Genomic DNA, 12,168 nt, shown 5'->3' with positions numbered 1-12,168 from the left:
GTTTTACCCAGAATTTTATAACCATTTCCAACAATCCCCCACATGAATGGAATTTGATGACAACGGAAATGCAACAATATGCAGACTTTATCGAAAGAGTATAAGTCGAAAATATCTTGCATCAGGATAGGTAGCTTTTGGCCTTGAACCTTCCCTAGTGATAACCTATCGGACTTACTGGCTAACCAATGGACGTGATGCCTTGAATTGTTCAGCCGTTTGTGTAAGCCAACACAATAGATTTCACACAAAATAGCTTCTAACACATCGTGGTTCTCACTATTGTGTTCATTTTGGCCTTGAACGCGCCTAGTTTTCATAAGTGTTTCTAGAGAATTTAGCCTCTTCATTCTCATAGAACCGGCCCCAGTTCAACACTCATATAGGTGATTCTTATTGTGAGTATCTCCTTATACTCGTTCTGATTTTATGCCTCAATCAAGATATAAGTAATCATTAAAAGCAAAGCTTATCCTTATGCCCCTGCATACAACATATGTTGCAGATATCACACTCACCATAGGAATGGGTAGGGAATTTTAATCCCTTGGTGATTTCTGGCGAGTCATACATAACTTAGTTGTCCCTTTGAACTTAGTTCTTGGGATCTCCAGTCATTTAAGTAGGGTTACCATTATGACGACTCTTATGTAATAGGCTTTAATCCCATCCCTTTCGATGAACTATACACTAGCTCTTTTGTCAAACCTTTTGTTAACGGATCCACAATATTCTCTTTAGATTTTATATAGTCTATTGAGATTATTCCATTTGACAACAACTGCCTAACGGTATTATGCCGACGACGAATATGTCATGACTTACCGTTATACATATGATTTTGTGCCATGCCTATTGCAGATTGACTATCACAATGAATGCAAATAGCTGGAACAGGTTTTGGCTACATTGGAATGTCTTCTAAGAAGTGATGAAGCCATTTTGCTTCTTCTCCTGCTTTGTCTAAAGCAATGAACTCGGATTCCATTGTGGATCGTGCGATGCATGTTTGTTTCGTGGATTTCCAAGAAACAACAGCACCTCCTAGAGTAAAGACATATCCACTTGTGGATTTTGAATCTTTAGTATCCAATATCCAATTTGCATCACAATAACCTTCAAGTACTGCTAGATATCGAGTAAAGTTCAAACCATGATCATGGGTGAATCTTAGATATCTAAGAACTCGAATGATCGCTTTCCAATGGTCTTCTCCAGGGTTACTAGTGTACCTACTCAATTTACTGATAGCATAAGCTATATCAAGATGAGTACAATTCATTAGGTACATTAGGCTTCCAATGATTTGGGAGTATTTTAACTGAGACACTGCATCACCTTTATTTTTCGATAAATAAAGATTGACGTCTACAGGTGTTCTAGCTAAATTCATATCATCCTTGATAAATTTACCAAGAATTTTCTCAATATAATGTGATTGAGATAATGCATATCCATCAGATGTTTTAGTAATTTTCATTCCTAATATAACATCTGCGACCCCCATATCTTTCATATCAAATCTTTTGTTAAGCATTTGCTTAGTTGATTTGATCATGTTTTGACTGCTTCCAATGATAAGCATGTCATCCACATAAAGACAAACTATGACATATCCTTAGTCAGTGTTTTTAACATAGAGGCATTTGTCACATTCGTTTATCTTAAACCCATTAGTAAGCATTGCATGATCAAATTTTTCATGCCATTGCTTAGGTGCTTGTTTTAATCCATAAAGGGATTTTACAAGTCGACAAACTTTCTTTTCTTGCCCTGATACTACAAACCCTTCGGGTTGCTCCATATAGATCTCTTCATTTAGATCACTGTTTAAGAAAGCTGTCTTAACATCCATTTTATGTATTTCTAAATTAAACAACGCTGCTATAGCAATAAGCATGCGAATGGATGTTATTCTTGTCACAGGGGAATATGTGTCAAAATAGTCCAGACCTTCATTTTGTCTGTAACCTTTAACTACAAGTCTTGCTTTATACTTGTCAATTGAACCATCTGCTTTCATTTTTCTCTTGAATATCCACTTATATCCAAGAGGTTTAGAACCTGGTGGAAGATCCACCAATTCCCAAGTATGATTTTGCATAATGGATTCAATTTCATTATTAACAGCCTCTTTCCACAAAGGTGCTTCAGGACCAGTCATTGCTGCCTTAAAGCTTTGAGGTTCATTTTCTAACAGGTATGTCAAAAAATCTGGATTTTGAAGTTCTCGCTCTCTTACTTCTTCTTGGTTCATCATCAGTTAAATCCTGTTGGTCGAGACCATTACTAGTCTCTTATATTTGATTGTCATTAGTCTCTTGACTTTGTGTACAATCATAAGTTCTTTTCTGTGAACTTAATTCCTGTCCTTTCTTGTAAGGAAAGACATGTTCAAAAAACACAGCATTTCTTGACTCTATAATAGTGTTCACATTTATATCAGGTATTTCTGATTTATAAGTCAGAAACCGATATGCACTATTATTCTGAGCATAACCAATAAACACACAATCTACTGTTTTTGGTTCAATCTTAGTCTTTTTAGGAACAGGAACTTCAACTTTTCCCAAACACCCCCACACTTTTAAGTATTTGTAGAAAGGTGGTCGACCTTTCCACAATTCATAAGGAGTGTTGTTGGTTTTCTTGTAGGGTATTCTATTAAGAACATAATTAGCAGACAATATTGCTTCCCCCCACAAGTTCTGTGGTAAACCTGAACTTAGTAACATGGCATTCATCATTTCCTTTAGGGTTCTATTCTTCCTTTCAGCAATTCCATTTTGCTGTGGAGAATAAGGGGCTGTAGTTTGGTGAATAACACCATGTTGTGCACAAAATTCATTTAATGGTGCATCATATTCACCACCCCTATCACTTCTAACCATTTTAATGGTTTTACCAAGTTGATTTTCAACTTCTGTTTTGTAGAGTTTAAACATTTCTAAAGCTTCATCTTTACTTCTAAGTAAATAAACATAACAATATCTTGTGCAATCATCAATAAATATTATGAAATACTTTTTGCCTCCTCTAGTTTGAATAAATTTTAGATCACATACATCAGTATGAATTAATTCTAGAGGTTTGGTTTTCCTTTCAACCGATTTAAATGGAGCCTTAGTTAGTTTCGCTTCTACACAAATTTCACATTTATGATTAGGATTAATTTCAAACTTTAGTATACAATCTAAACCAATTAATCTATGCAAAGCATCAAAATTCACATGTCCTAATCTACCATGCCATAAATTTGGCTCAAGAATATAAACAAAATATGTGTTATTCTTATTCATAGCAACTTTCGGTACAACTATCATTACATTCAACTTAAAGAGACCATCACTCATGTATCCCTTACCAACATACATACCACTCTTTGTTAATACAAATTTATCATACTAAAAAACAAGCCTAAAACCATTTTTACTTAACAAAGAACCAGAAACTAAATTCTTCCAGATGTCAGGTACATGCAGTACGTTGTTGAGGGTTAGTTCTTTCCCTGATGTCATCTTCAAGATCACTTTCCATTGTCCAGCCACCGTAGAAGTAGAAGAATTTCCCATAAAAAGTTGTTCACCAATTGCAGCCTCATTGTAGGTAGTGAACATCTTCTTGTCCACACATATGTGACGAGTTGCTCCAGTGTCAACCCACCACTCTTTAGGATTTCCAACCAAGTTAGCCTCAGACACCACAGCAGAGAGGTTGATTGGTGGTCTTCTTACTTGTACTTCCATGATCCTTCTTAGGGCAGGGACAGTCAGAAGCTCGATGTCCAGTCTTGCCACAGTTATAGCATTTTCCTTTGAACTTCTTGTTACCATTGTTGTCGCCTTGTTTAGGACCATCTCCAGTAAACTTTCTTTTTTTGTTATGTGGTTTATGAACTTGTTCAACCACATTAGCCTTGGACTCAATGGGATTTTTCCCATTCCTCTTTTCAGCCTTTCGGTTATCTTCCTCAATTCTTAATCTTACAATCAACTTATCCATGGTCATCTCTTTGCGTTTATGTTTTAAATAATTTTTGAAATCTTTCCAAGCCGGTGGTAATTTTTCCACTAAAGCAGCGACTTGGAAAGACTCGCTTAGAGACATACCCTCAGAATGAATATCATGTAAAATTAATTGAAAACTTTGAACTTGAGAAATTACCGTTTGGGAGTCAACCATAACGAAGTCCAGAAATTTACCGACGACAAATTTCTTCGTGCCGGCATCCTCTGTCTTGTATTTCTTCTCTAAAGAATCCCACAATTCTTTTGTTGTTTTCAAAGGACTGTATACATTATACAGCATGTTGTCAAGGCCATTAAGGATGTAGTTTCTGCATAGGAAATCTGAATGTTTCCAAGCATCTACAGCGACAACAACTTGCCGATAGAACAGCATCTTCTGCTGCCATCTCTTAAACTCAGTACCGTTAAATTTTTCCCGTTTTTCTCCATGATTGATTGGTACATGAACATGGTTTCTAGATAGGGACCGGTGTTGGTGTAACAATAGGAGTACCACTACCAGTTGCAGTTTCAGTTGTAGTAGCCATAATCTCTGATTACTAAAATTAGAAAAAATTAAAACTCAAATTAATTTTATAGTTACTAAAACCGGAAAATAAATTAAAATACAAAATAATTTTATTTTCCTTGTTACTAAAACTAGAAAAATAAAATATCACAATAATTTTCTGTAACACAATTAATATTTTGCAATTGTTAATGACACCAGTATATTACTGCTAGTTGTCAAAGAAAAGAAACAGTATATTACTACTATCTGTCAAATAGCATAAATCACGATTTGTTTTTTCAACCAGAATATGTCTTTATGAAATCAGAAAATTAAATACAATGAAGATACCAAAAAATGATTCTGTCTTAAGATTGTTGGACAATCTTCACTGTAATTAATTAATTCAGTTTCTGTATTTAACAACAAACAGAATATAAAAGAAATAAAGGAAATGAGAGAATATGTTTGATTACAAAAATCAAACTCGAAATAAAAATAAATAAATAAAAACAGATTTTATTTTGTTACAAGAAAGAAATTAAAATTTGATTTAAATAAATAATAAAACACCGAAAATAAATTAAATAACTTACTTGATTAATTTCTTTGAATTATAATCTGATCAAGTCCAGTGTTTGACACTGTGTCCTTAAGACAGATTCGTCCTCTCCTCGGTGCTTTCAGAATGTGGACGTCTATCTCCCAGGATGAAATGATCTATCAACGAATAAATGCCGCACTACAATTTATTCATTCGTCGAACACACTAAGTGTTTATACTCTCTCTCACAAAAATAAAATGCAGCAAAATGAAGAATACGATTTGCAGAGATGAAATATGAAATTTTCGAATGAATTTAACATCAAATGAGGGTTGTCCTATTTATAGATGTAATGGTGACTGTAGGTTTTGAATTAAACAAGTATGAACTTATTGGTTTTGAATTCAAACAGATTTGAATCTGTTGGGTTCATAATTCAAACAGATAAAAAATGGGAAGGGCCCTGTTTGGATATACAGTAAAACCGGACCAGTTTATTTCTGGTTTAATTTGAATTCTGGATTTTATTTTACCAAAAATAAAATTAAATTCAAATGTTTTTGGCCCAGACAAGCCCAACCCAACCTCACACCCGCACCCAGGCCCAACCCGAACGGACGGCAGCGGCGCGCACACGCGTGTATGGTGATTTTTGAGTCCAATGGGTCTAGCCCATTTTGCCCATAACCTCCCTCTCTAAAACACTTGGGTACCCCTTGGGGCACACCCCAAGTACCAAACCGATGCCTTATAAACCCATTCAAAACTTCCCACCAAATCAATGAGGGACAAGCCTTATTCAAACCTTTAAGGATTTTTCACCAAAACTCAATTTCCATGGAGCACACTTTGGCTTCAATTTCCCATTCACTCGGTAATTGTTTTGAGCAACCAAATATACCACGTGAATCACAACGCGGCATAAAACGCGTTACAACTTTGACCCGCGTAAATCGACGCACAGGGCCTACCTAAAAAATAGACCAAACTTAGGAAAAAATTCTGGTCATTTCCAACACTTTGTTGTGTAATTGAATCACATATATCAATTTCAAATGCAATGGTTTAGCAAAACTCAACCTTCCAACTTGTACCAATAAGTACCTCATTACACCCGAATCTCACATATGATGTGCTACAAATCATCCTGGAGAGAACAAACCACCAAACAATAATTAGAGCTATAAAGAAGCATTATTGACCCCAAAAAAGTTCAAATTCAATCAACTCTGAAACAGAGACCCAAAGGTAGTTTCTTTACCAAACTACCCATCTTTAGAATGTGCTGCTATTGCCACCACCAAAACAAAGCCACGTGTTGTCGACTACCTCTTTGGTTCATTAATGATCGCATGGGCTTTGTTGCTAATCTCAGCCATCTCTTTGAAAACACACTGTTTGTAAAACCTTCCATTATAACAACAAAATGATTGTTCTAATATAATTGACTATTAAAAAAGAACAATTATGTTTCACTTTTGGAATTTTGAGATTGTATAACACATATATAAAGTTTTGATAATATATTCAAATCAAAAATTGAAATTTTGTGCATGAAAAAGATTCAAAAACTTTTGGGCTCAAATTCTGAAAATTCCAAAAGCAGAGAAGAGAGAGGTTGTTGGTAGAGATGTTAGGGTTTCGAAATTAAAGAGAAGAGAGAGAGAGAGAGAGAGTAGAATTAAACTAACCTTCTTCAAAATCTAACTTCAAGAGTAAGAACAAAGCCCTTATGGCGATCAGAGATGGGCTGTGTGCCTTGAATCAGCTGGAGGAGAAAATTACGGCGATTAGAGATGGGTGGTGAGGTGGTGAAATGGAAGAGAGGGCTTGCAGCAGTTAGAGTTGGGAAGGACATAGGTGAGCTACGGTGGGAGAAAGGTGAAGAGGGAGGAAAAATAGATCTGAGAGGAAGGAAGAAACTAAAGAGAGAAGATCTAGTGCCAATGGTGAGAGAGATTAGGAGTGGGATGGTGAGAGGAGTAGTGGGCAGGAATTTGTCTACGTGAAGGAAATCTGAACCGTTGAATTTTCCACCATATTTCTTAGCCATTGATAGCAAATGACACGTAGGACAAATTTGCCACATTAGACAAAATTCAAAAACCCTCCTACCTTACTATATATATATTTTATATTATATATATATACATATATTCCTAGTGAAGGTTTCATTATAAATTTCTTATTCTTGCCTCTTACTCAAGGTTACTATTGCTCTTACTTGCAGGCACAATACCCAGTGTAAGTGAGAGATACAATTTTCACTTGCATTATATGAATTTATAATTACTTTTCCCATTTGCCATTTATATATGAAATTCTCCTTATATATTATGAAGTATCTCAATAATTGTTTTTTAGAAACATATAAATTAATCACATAACATGACATTGAATGCATATGGATGAACAATAATTTCATAAGTGAATCCCACTAACAAATTCTGTAAAATTTTATTTATTTCTTGTATTCTGATAAGTCTAGAAATACAAAACTCAAAACATGGCACAAATGATATGAACGGACAAGATTAATGAAAAATGAGTGAGTCACTAACAAAGTTTTACATAGGATGTACAAGAAATTTAAAAGAATTAATCACTTATATGCAAGTGTAACAATCATCAATGAAGTTATTATCATCATGGACAAACACAAAACAATCAAATCACCTCCCACCATGCAATAGCATATCTTCCACCATGCTATCAACCCTAACTGTTGTTGTGTTGCTTCTATAACCTCCAACTACATATCCAGTTGATGCCTTACCAAGCATGTTCTCAGTCTCTATAGAATTTAAACCATTTTTAGATATCTTTTTCCTGATCAACCCCTTCAGTTCCATCGCTACTTCCTTCATAGAAGGCCTTTCCTCCCCTTTTACTCTTAAGAATCTCTTTGCAACATTAGCAACTTCTTTGAGCTCCTCTGTGTTTCCGTCAATTACCAGGTATTCATCAATAATTTGGCTCAAGCAATCATTGTTCATACAAGTAATAAATAACATAGCCAAATTTCTCTCCTCTTCTGGCCTATTGAATGACAATGCCTTCTTTCTAGTGATTAACTCTACAAGGACTACTCTGAAGCTATAAACATCACTTTTTTCAGTCAATTGGCTTGTGAGCATGTATTCAGGGTCTAAGTATCCAAGAGTTCCTTGCATCACTATGGCTAATTGATTTTGGTCTAGCAGAACCAACCTTGATGCTCCAAAGTCTGCACTTTTGCAGTGTAATTGTCGTCTAAGAGTATATTTGTAGACGTAACATTTCTATGGATGATAGGAATCAATGCTGCAGAGTGCAAATATAATTGTACTCCGGCAGTTTCTGTAGCTATTCGCAAACGATTTTCCCATGATATATTAGATGCCTTGCTTTGGTTATGTATATGCTCAAAAAGAGTGCCATTGGTGATGAATTCATAGACAAGTAAAGGGACTTGAGTTTCCAAACAAGAACCTAAGAGTTGACCAAAGACTTGAGTTTCCCTTGTAAACTATTCCAAAACCTCCTTGGCTAGCAATTCTACTCTTATCATAGTTGTTGGTAGCCCGCTTGAGCTCTTCTGAAGTAAAGATTTTGATCAATTCTCGTGTCGGCTTGTCTTTTCTAGAGAGTTGTTGCAACATCAATCCACCATTCTGCCTGAAGAATTGTTCTCTAAGCTTGATGAGCTTTCTTTTCCTAAAAGTCCAGTACAACTAAGAGCTACTCACCAAAACAACCGTTCCACCAATGGCGAAACCTACATTTCAAATTAGTCTTTTATTTTTTTATTTTTTTACAAAGATTGCATCTAGCAAAAATATTTTGGTTTAAAAGAATCAAAATGAAGGATTGCAAGAATTTTATACTAGAAGAACGCAACAGTTTGTCATTGAATGATCCCAATTATATGACAAATGAGAGTACCTATATGATTGGGTGAAAATTGAATACAAAGGTGATACCACGTGTTATTAATGACACGTGGTATCACCAACCAATAAAAAAACTGTATGGGAGGGATGCGCCATTTTTTAGGATGCCACATATACTTAGTAAGAAACATAGCAATTAATGATTGGATGGTGATACCATGCCATTGGTATCACATAGGAGTGTAAAAATGGCCTGCGGCCTGGGGTAGGCCCGGCCCGTTTGGGCCTTGGCCTGGGCCTAGGCCTAGGCCATCATTTTGAAGCCTGGCCCGATCCAGCTCGCCTGGCCCGACCCATTGGCCCACTTAAGGCCCGGCCCGCCGGGCCTGCCGAAGGCATAATGTCCTTTTTAGTGGAAAATAAAAAAAATTTGGTAGAAAAAATTTAAAAAAACAAAAAAAAGATGGTTAGGCCCGCCCAAGCCCGAGGCCTAGCCCAAGACCACTGGTCTGCCCAAGGCCCGAATACCCCTGGGTTTGGCTTGGGCCTGGGCTTAATTTTTTTGCCTGTGGTCCGGCCTGACCCAAATTTTGGCTGGAGCCTACAAGACCCGACATGGGCTGGGCTAGGCCAACCAGGCCAGACTTACACCCTTAGTATCACAGTTATGTTCAATTTTTTCTCTATATGATCTCAATTTTGACGTAGTGAACTAACTTGTAAACCAATGTAGAATCACATATTGACTCAAATGAATAACGTATACGCAAGAAATTACATGCACACAACAAATAGACAACACCACCTAAAGACTATAGGGGAAGCAAGTATGGGATTCTACCATGTTAAAAAAATATACATTGCGAATTTATGATTTCAACTGACAATGACATTATTAGTTCGAACAAGAAAGCCACACTACACACGATCCAAGTATTTCACACATATACATATGTATATATATACATATGTGTGGGTGTGTGTGCGCACACTTACAAACCACAAGCTGAATCACTAGAAATTGATCAGCAGTGCAACCATTTCCATCTATTCTGCCATCGTCGTGGTATCCCTTAGGGCAAGAATACATATAATTTATTGGCGTGTTAACACGTTTATTTTTATGTTCACACATATTGACATTTGAATATTCACTCATTTATGTCTGCAAAACAATCAAAATTGGCTCCTATCAAGGTAGCACCATAAGTAATAGGTAAATGATATTAGTCACCTGCATTTCACTATTTTATTTCATCTCTTATATCATCTCTTATATGTATTCATATAGTAATAAATTTTGTGTGTACATATAGAATGCATAATATATAAAAATAAATAAATAAAATAATGGAACCTACCAATACCATGACATGGAAAATCACAAAAGAAGTAAAAAGATTTTAAAAAAATCTTCAGATGGCATATAATCAAAAGTAAATGAAGCCAGACATGATGAACCTATTAATTACCTTGGCAACCATCTAAGAGGTACGAGTTTCCTTGGTAACTGGCAACAGGGCCGGCCCTAGGCTAAGGCCATTGAGGCCTGTGCCTAGGGTCCCAAAAATTAGGCCCAAAAAAAGGCTTCCAAATTCATTATCTTATACTATATCAAAAATTCAAAATGCCCCAAATTTGTTTAACTAATTTAGACCATTTTAAAATGCCTCAAAAGTTCTATTTGACCAAATTGATAAAAGCCCAGTTAAAAAATATTTATAAGTGTTTGTTGTTAACCCAATTAAAAAAACAAACTATAAAATATATGTATATGTCTATGGGGCCTATTTTTCTTTTTTCTCTTTTTATGGCTCAATTATGTGTTTTTAGTGATTTTTAAATATTTTAAGCAATTTTATTTATTTATTTATTTATTTTGTAGATACATATAATTTAGATACACTTAAAAACTATAATATTTATGCTTTTTTTCATTAAAAAAAACAAAAAAAAGTTATCAAATACAAAAAATATAAAAAAATACGAATTGCATACTCAAATAATTATTTTTCAAAATTCTAAACCAAACAGGGTGATTTTTATTTTTATTTTTATGAATATCTAAAAAGCCCAAAAAATTATTTCGCCTTAAGCCCCAAAAACTGCTGCCCTGCCCGACAAGCACTTGCAAATATAACCACTAGTGCTAGGACCATCATCTGGCTTATAACAATCACTATTTTGTCCACATGCATAATTCGTTTGACTTCTTTTGGCCTCTTCGCACCGTAGGCATATTTTCTTCACTAAAATTACCTAGGTAACTTCAGGAAAAATTAAATGCACCGTCTTCAACAACAAATGCATAACTACATGGCTTAAAGTCAAATACTTTCCTATGAGCGGTGAAGCTCGCCAGGGAAATGTCAGCATATGCTCCTCCGTTTGGGAGGGAGGTTTGGCAACACCCAAGTCGAGAGCAATTTCCATCGGGAATACTACATGCAGACACAAACCCAGTTGTAATGAAATAATTGTGTGCTACTCCAGAAACTTGCACTTGTGTCACAACCAATAGCAGTGAACTTGTTTTTGGTATTAGATATGGTGAATTTGGGCAGCTTGACCGATGTTTTGATGTTGCTTTGTAATGGTGTACCTAACTGGTCATAACAATCACAAGATATTGGCTGCATGATGCGTAACTGACCCTCCTCGAGGAATATATTTGAAATAGTGATATTGGTCTTCCCAATATATGGCTTGGACTGATTACAAGTAATGAGGAAACCTTCTTCCAAATAGCATATGGGATGCTTACATTTCCGCAAAAGTCCATGCAGCCAAGATTTTTTATATCTGCAATTGTTGGTGGTGCTGCGACTGCTGACGACAAAATCATTACCAGAACTGCTACTATAATGATGAGTTTCACTAGCATTGCTTGTGAGGCCATGGCTGGCTCGTTTCCAGCTTCTTGGCAACCACTTTTCTGTGTTCAAGAGCATAGTCTCTCCTTGTCTCGAGTTCCCTATTTCATGAAAATAATTAACTTCATTGAAACAAATAGGCAAACACCCTTAGTGCAATAGTGCACTCAGAACTACCCATCAGCCCCTCCCTTTTCAAATAACCTTATCTCATTTTCCTACATTTGACCAATCCTACCCAAAGCTTCCTTTTTACCCCCACTAAAATCCAAATCCAACATCTTACCAATTTCTAACACTGATTTTACATCTCCCCTAATCAGCCTAATCCCATTATGAATGTTCTGTGAAGAAACTGAT

General features: G+C 35.8%; 1 long non-coding RNA gene and 1 pseudogene across 3 annotated transcripts; both read right to left on the bottom strand.

Annotated features, from left to right (window-relative positions):
- Positions 1-1,111: 1,111 nt before the first annotated feature.
- On the bottom strand, positions 1,112-7,013 carry LOC145822855 (uncharacterized). Of its 3 annotated transcripts, XR_014364693.1 has the most exons (4): positions 6,755-7,013; positions 6,325-6,457; positions 5,115-6,210; positions 1,112-4,567 (listed from the first exon to the last, which is right to left on the bottom strand). It is a non-coding gene; the product is annotated as an uncharacterized LOC145822855 (long non-coding RNA). The 3 variants fall into 3 exon arrangements; XR_014364692.1 differs by having other exon boundaries at positions 1,112-6,210; positions 6,325-6,470; XR_014364691.1 differs by having other exon boundaries at positions 1,112-6,210.
- Positions 7,014-7,735: 722 nt separating this feature from the next.
- On the bottom strand, positions 7,736-11,834 carry LOC145821968 (putative wall-associated receptor kinase-like 16; annotated as a pseudogene).
- Between the last annotated feature and the right edge of the window lie 334 nt (positions 11,835-12,168).

This window comes from Camellia sinensis, chromosome 3, assembly GCF_055761805.1.
Source record: "Camellia sinensis isolate YWXY chromosome 3, ASM5576180v1, whole genome shotgun sequence".
NCBI lineage: Eukaryota > Viridiplantae > Streptophyta > Magnoliopsida > Ericales > Theaceae > Camellia > Camellia sinensis.
The sequence above is the reverse complement of the archived record's forward strand: the minus strand, read 5'-3'. Positions and strand labels throughout refer to the sequence as shown.